Genomic DNA, 7,352 nt, shown 5'->3' with positions numbered 1-7,352 from the left:
CATTAAATTATATGCTTTCTTTTTTTTTTTTAATAATAGGTTTTGTTGAAAAGGCCAGACACAGATTTTAGTACTAATAAGTATGTGGTCTCTCCATGCATATGCCCCTAAAAAGAAAACACACACACACACACACACACACACACACACACACACACACAGCTATTCACCAACTATTCACCAACTATAAGCGGCTGACCATATGTATCTGCAGGTTCTGCGTGGGTGGATCAAAGTATTCAGAAAAAGAAAAACACAATTAAAAGTAACAATATAATAATAAATGATACAAGTAAAAAATACATTATAACTGTTTATATTATATTTGGTATTTTAAGTAATCTAGAGATGATTTAAAGTATATTGCAACATGTCTGTAGGGTATTCACAAATACTGTGCTGTTTTATATCAGAGATTTAAGCATCCATGGATTTTGGTGTCTGTGGAGAGTCCCGGATTCAATCCTTCAGGGATACTGAGGGACAATGGTAATATGTATGGATGTATGGGTGTGTATATGCATGTGTGCAAGAATATTTAAGTTAGGGGAGAAGGATATATCTTTCTCGGTGTATACACCTTTTGTAGATTACTTAAGTCTATTAGTGCACAATCATGGGATAACTGAGCCATTGAGATAATTGAATTCTGGTGCATTTTCTTAATTTTTGTGCCAGCTTCTGCTTCTATGCAGGGTTTAAACAATTTGGAGATGTGTTAATTCACAGCTACATAATTATTTGGTGATTTTTATTTCCTTATTTATTTTATTTGAATAATCAGCTCTGGGATTTGCTGTGACTTGTAGTTGTGTTACTTTTTTTTTCTCATGGGGTTATTGTCTTTTTCTTAATTGCTTTTTGGGCATTCACTATTTATTTTGGATAATAATACTTTGTATCTTATAAATACCTTTTGTTCTACATACCTTGAATAAGGAAACTAGACTTTCAAAAGTTTGTGAATTTTGGTAATCATTTTATTATTTTCTTCTCAAATGTTTTTGCTTTAAAAGTTTTATATGATAAAGGTTTCCTAACCCCCAAGTCTTTAATCTAATTATAATTTATTTTTGGATGTGATGGTCCACGTCATTTACTCAATATCCGCAGAAGCAGCAAGATTGTTCACTGATCCTCTCCCAGCTTTCTCTCATGAAGCATGATCATAAAAGAATTCTCATAGCTACCTTCCCAGAAAGTGGATCTTATGACCCTCTTGTACCTAGAGTCTAAGAAGAATCCGAACAAACAGTCCTTTCTAATAAGTTTACTTTACCACAGGATCATATGCCGTTGTCCTCCAGTCACAATTTTACATGACTTTCCATAAAAATACACAGTTTTTCCTGGGTCTTTGGGTCTCGATTTCTGATATCTACTGTGTCATTTAAAACTTTGGTTAAATAAATTTGTTATATTTTTCTCTTAGTAATTTGTCTTTTATTACCAGGATGTCAGCCATGAACCTTGCCATGGGTAAAGGAAAAGATACTACTTTTTCTTTCCTACATGTACATAAATTTTAATTTCTCTTGCTTATATACTTAAGAGTGAGGTTATTGGGTCATATGGTAACTGTTTTTAAGCTTTTGAGGAACTGCCAGACTATTTTCCAAAGCAGATGCACCATTTTTCATTCAGACACTATGTTTAAGGGCTTTGATTTTTTTCCATGTTCTCACTAACACTTGTAATTGTTTACCTTTTTTGTTATAGCCACCTCATGGATGTGAAGTGATATCTCACTATGATTTTTTGTTTGTTCATTTGTTTGTTTGAGACAGAGTCTTGCTCTGTCACCCAGGCTGGAGTTATAGTGGCATGATCTCAGCTCACTGCAAACTCTGCCTCCTGGATTCAAGCTATTCTCCTGCCTTAGCCTCCCAAGTAGCTGGGACTACAGGTGCATGCCATCACATGTTGCTAATTTTTGTATTTTTAGTAGAGACGGGGTTTTGCTACGTTGGCCATGCTGGTCTGGAATCATTGTGGTTCTGATTTGCATTTTTCTGATGGCAAATGATGACGAGCATCTTTTCATGTATTATTATCTTTGGAGAAATGTCTATTAAAATCCTTTGTGTATATACTAGATCCACATTCTTTATCAGATATATACATTGAAACTATTTTTTCTTAAATTCTTTGTTATTTTTTACTCTCTTGATGGTGTTCTTAAAAATACCAGTTTTTAATTTTGATAACATTTTATTTACCTTTTTTTGGTGTTGCTCATGCTTTTGATGCCATATCTAAGAAACCATTGCTAATCCGAGGTTATGAAGATTGACACCTTTATTTTGTTCTGGGAGTTTTATAGTTTTATGTCTTAGATTTAATTCTTCGATACATTTTGAGTTAACGAGTTAACTTTTGAATATGGTGTGAGATACAGGCCCAACGTCATACTTTTATATGTTATTTAGTTGTTTCAGCACCATTTGCTGAAGAAAATTCTTTTTTCCCCACTGAATTGTCTTGATACCATTATTGAATATCAGTTGACTGTAAATATAAGAGTTTATTTCTGGACCTCAGTTCTGTTTATTTGATCTATACATCTATCCGGCCTATGCCACACTCACTTGATTGTTGCAGCTTTGTAGCAAGTTTTGAAATTGAGGTTTATGTGTCCTCCATATTTATTCTTTTTCTAGACCAGCTATTCTGGGTCTGTTAAATTTTCGAATGAATCTTAGAATTATCTTTTCTCTTCTGGCCAAAAAAGCCATCTGAGAGTTTAATAGAGATTGCCTTGAATCAGTAGATCAGTTTGGGGAATGTTATCATCTCAATAATATTAAGTCTTCTGATCCATGAACATGTGATGTTTTCCATTTATTTAGGTCTTCTTCAATTTTTTCAATTGTTTTGTAGCTTTCACGGTATAAATTTTCACTTCTTTGGGTAGATGTATTCCTGAATATTTTATTATTTTAGATGCTATTGTAATTGGAACTATTTCTTAATTTTCATTTCATATCATTCATTCATAATGTGTAGATACACAATTGAGTTTTGTATACTGATCTTGTATACTGCAACCTTACTGAATAGGTTAACTCATTCTGATTTTTTAATTTGTAAATTCCTTAACACTTTCTACATATCATATCATGACATCTGCAAATAGACATAGTTTCATTTCTTCCTTTCTAATCTGAGTGCTTTTAATTTCATTTTGTATTTTTCTGCTAGAACCTCTGGTACAGTGTTAAATAGAAAAAGAGTGGATATCTACATCTTGTGCCTTATTTCAGGGGCAAAGGATTTGCTTTTTCACTGTTAAGTATGATATTACCTCTGAGGTGTTTTGTTGTTATTTTATTAGATTGAGGAAGTTCCCTTCTAGTCTTAATTTAGTGAATGTTTTTAAAAAATATTTATTATTATTTTGTATTTTATGGGTACAGAGTAAATGTATACATTTATGGAGGTACATGAGATATTTTATCAGGCTTATAGCACATAATTATGTCAGAATATTTGGGGTATATGTGATCTCACTCTTTTAGTTATTTTACAATGTGTAATAAACTTATTATTCATTGTGGTAATCCTGTTGTGCTATCAAATACTAGATCCTACTCAGTCTAACTATATTTTTGTACCTGCTAACCATCCTCACTCTCCCTGCAGCCTATGCTACCCTTCCCAGCCTCTGCTAAACATCGTACTGCTCTCTGTCTCCATGAGTTCAATTGTTTTAATGTTGAGCTTGCACAAATAAGTAAGAACGTGCAAAATTTGTCTTTCTGTGATTAGCTTATTTCACTTAATATGTCCTCCATTTCCATCCATGTTGTTGCAAATGACATGATATCATTCTTTTTTTATGTAAGAATAGAACTCCATTATGTGTGTTTACTACATTTTCTTTATCCGTTTGTCTCTTGATGAACACTAAGGTTGCTTTCAAATCATGGCTCTTGAGAACAGTGTTGTAATAAACACGAGAGTGCAGATATCTTTTTGATATACTAATTTCCTTTCTTTTGGGTTTATACCTAGCAATGGTATTCCTAGGTCTCATGGTAGCTCTATTATTAGTTTTTATCGGAATCTTCAAACTGTTCTCAAAAGTGGTTGTACTAATTCACATTCCCCTCAACAGTGTACAGAAGTTCCACTTTCTCCACATCCTTGCCAGCATTTGTTGTTACTTGTTTTTTGGATAAAAGCCATTTTAACTGGGATAAGATACTATCTCAGTAATTTTGATTTACATTTCTCTGATATCTCATAGTAATTTTGATTTGCATTTCTCTGATGATTAGTGATGTTCAGTACCTTTTCAAATACCTATTTGTCATTTGTGTGTCTTCTTTTGAGACGCGTATTCACATCTTTTGTCCCTTTTAAAATCAGCTAATTAGATTTTTTTCATATAGAGTTGTTTGAGCTCCTTATATATTCTGGTTATTAATCTCTTGTCAGATGGTTAGTTTGCAGATATTGTCCCTGTCTGTTCACTCTGTTGATTGCTTTTTTTGCTGTGCAGAAGCTTTTTAACTTGATGTGATCCCATGTGTACATCTTTGCTTTGGTTTCCTGTCCATGTGCGGTATTACCTAAGAAATCTTTGTCCAGTCTTATGTCCTGTAGTTTCTGCAGTGTTTTCTTTTAGTAGCTTCATAGTTTGATGTCTGTTACTTAAGTATTTAATCCATCGTGATTTGACTTTTGTACATGGCAAAAGATAGGGGTCTAGTTTCATTCTTTTGTATATGTATATCCGGTTTTCCCAGCACCGTTAACTGAAGGGACTGTCTTTTCCCAGATGTATTTTCTTGGCACTTTTGTTAACAGTGAGTTCATTGTAGATACATGACTATAGTTCTGAGTTCTCTGTTTTGTTCCATTGGTCTATGTGTTTGTTTTTATGTCAGTACCATGTGATTTTGGTTATTATAGCTTTGTAGTCTAATTTGAAGTCAGGTAATGTGAGTCCTCCAGTTTTGTTCTTTTTGCTCAGGATAGCTTTGGCTACCCTGGGTTTTTTGTGTTTCCATATAATTTTCTTTCTTTCTTTCTTTTTTTTTTTTTTTGAGACGGAGTTTCGCTCTTATTACCCAGGCTGGAGTTCAATGGCGCAATCTCGGCTCACCGCAACCTCCGCCTCCTGGGTTCAAGCAATTCTCCTGCCTCAGCCTCCCGAGTAGCTGGGACTACAGGCATGCGCCACCATGCCCAGCTAATTTTTGTATTTTTAGTAGGGACGGGGTTTCACCACGTTGACCAGGATGGTCTCGATCTCTTGACCTCATGATCCACCCGCCTCGGCCTCCCAAAGTGCTGGGATTACAAGCGTGAGCCACCGCGCCTGGCCTTCCATATAATTTTCATATTTTTAAAAAGAATTTTGCAAAGAATATCATTAGTATTTTGATAGGGATTGCACAGAATCTATAGATGGCTTTGGGCAGTATGGACATTTTAACAATATTGACTCTTTCAATCCATGATCAAGGTATTTCTTTCTTTTTTAAAATTATATTTTAAGTTCTTGGGTACATGAGCAGAATGTGCATGTTTGTTACATAGGTATACATGTGCCATGGTGGTTTGCTGCACCCATCAACCTGTCATATACATTAGGTATTTCTTCTAATGGTATCCCTCCCCTAGTCCTCACCCTCAGACAGGCCCCGGTGTGTGATGTTCCCCTCCCTGTGTCCATGTGTTCTCATTGTTCAACCTCCATTTATAAGTGAGAACATGTGGTGTTTGGTTTTTTGTTCTTATATTAGTTAGCTGAGATTGATGGTTTCCAGTTTCATCCCTGTCTCTGCAAAGGACATGAACTCATCCTTTTTTATGGCTGCATAGTATTCCATGGTATATATGTGCCACATTTTCTTTATCTAGTCTATCATTGATGGGAACTTGGATTGCTTCCAAGTCTTTGTTATTGGGAACAGTGCTGCAGTAAACATATATGTGCACATATGTTTATAGTCAAATGATTTATAATCCTTTGGGTGTATACGTTAGTAATGAGATTGCTGGGTCAAATGGTGTTTCTAGTTCTACATCCTTGAGGAATCATCACACTGTCTTCCACAGTGGTTGAACTAATTTACACTCCCACCAGCAGTGTAAAAGCATTCCTATTTCCCCACATCCTCTCCAGCATCTGTTGTCTCCTGATTTTGTAATGATTGCCATTCTAACTGGCATGAGATGGTGTCTCAATGTGGTTTTGATTTGCATTTTTCTAATGACCAGTGATGATGGGCTTTTTTTCGTGTGTTTGTTAGCTGCATGAATGTCTTCTTTTGAGAAGTGTCTGTTCATATCCTTTGCCTACTTTTTGATGGGGTTGTATTTTTCTTGTAAATTTAAGTTCTTTGTAGATTCTGAGTATTATTAGCCCTTGTTAGATGGATAGATTGTGAAAATTTTCTTCCATTCTGTGGGTTGCCTTTTCACTCTGATGATAGTTTCTTTTGCTGTGCAGAAGATGTTTAGTTTAATTAGATCCCATTTGTCTATTTTAGCTTTTGTTGCCATTGGTTTTGGTGTTTTAGTCATGACGTCTTTGCCCATGCCTGTGTCATAAATGGTATTGCCTAGGTTTTCTTTTAGGGTTTTTATGGTTTTAGGTCTTACATTTAAATCTTTGATCCATCTTGAGTTAATTTTTGTATAAGGTATAAGGAAGGGATCCAGTTTCAACTTTCTGCATATGGCTAGCCAGTTTTCCCAACACTGTTTATTAAATAGGGAATGCTTTCCCTATTGATTATTTTTGTCAGGTTTGTCAAAGGTCAGAAGATTGTAGGTGTGTGGCATTATTTCTGAGGCCTCTGTTCTGTTCCATTGATCTATATATCTGTTTTGGTTCCAGTACCATGCTGTTTTGGTTACTGTAGCCTTGTAGTATAGTTAGAAGTCAGGTAGCATGATGCCTCCAGGATTTTTCTTTTTGCTTAGGATTATATTGGCTATGCAGGCTCTTTTGGTTCCATATGAAATTTAAAGTAGTTTTTTTCCAATTCTGTGAAGAAAGTCAGTGGTAGCTTGACGGGGATAACATTGAATATACAAATTACTTTGGACAGTATGGCCATTTTCACAATATTGATTCTTCCTAACCATGAGCATGGAATGTTTTTCCATTTGTTTGTGTCCTCTTTTATTTCAATGAACAGTAGTTCTCCTTGAAGAGGTCCTTTACATCTCTTGTAAGTTGTATTCTTAGGTGTTTTATTCTCTTTGTAGCAATTGTGAATGGGAGTTCACTCATGATTTGACTCTCTATTTCTCTATTATTGGTGTATAGAAATGCTTGTGATTTTTGCACATTGATTCTATATCCTGAGACTTTGCTGAAGTTGCTTATTGGT

General features: G+C 34.9%; 1 protein-coding gene across 10 annotated transcripts in view; it reads left to right on the top strand.

Moving 5' to 3' along the window:
* CNTLN (centlein) overlaps nucleotides 1-7,352 on the top strand; it is a 337,157-nt gene that overhangs the window by 74,687 nt on the left and 255,118 nt on the right. The gene's annotated exons all lie outside the window — the stretch shown is intronic.

The sequence above is a fragment of the Sapajus apella genome, unplaced genomic scaffold (genome assembly GCF_009761245.1).
Source record: "Sapajus apella isolate SASKATOON/1434 unplaced genomic scaffold, GSC_monkey_1.0 scaffold42, whole genome shotgun sequence".
Lineage (NCBI taxonomy): Eukaryota > Metazoa > Chordata > Mammalia > Primates > Cebidae > Sapajus > Sapajus apella.
Note: the sequence above shows the minus strand (reverse complement) of the source record. Positions and strands in the feature narration are given on the sequence as shown.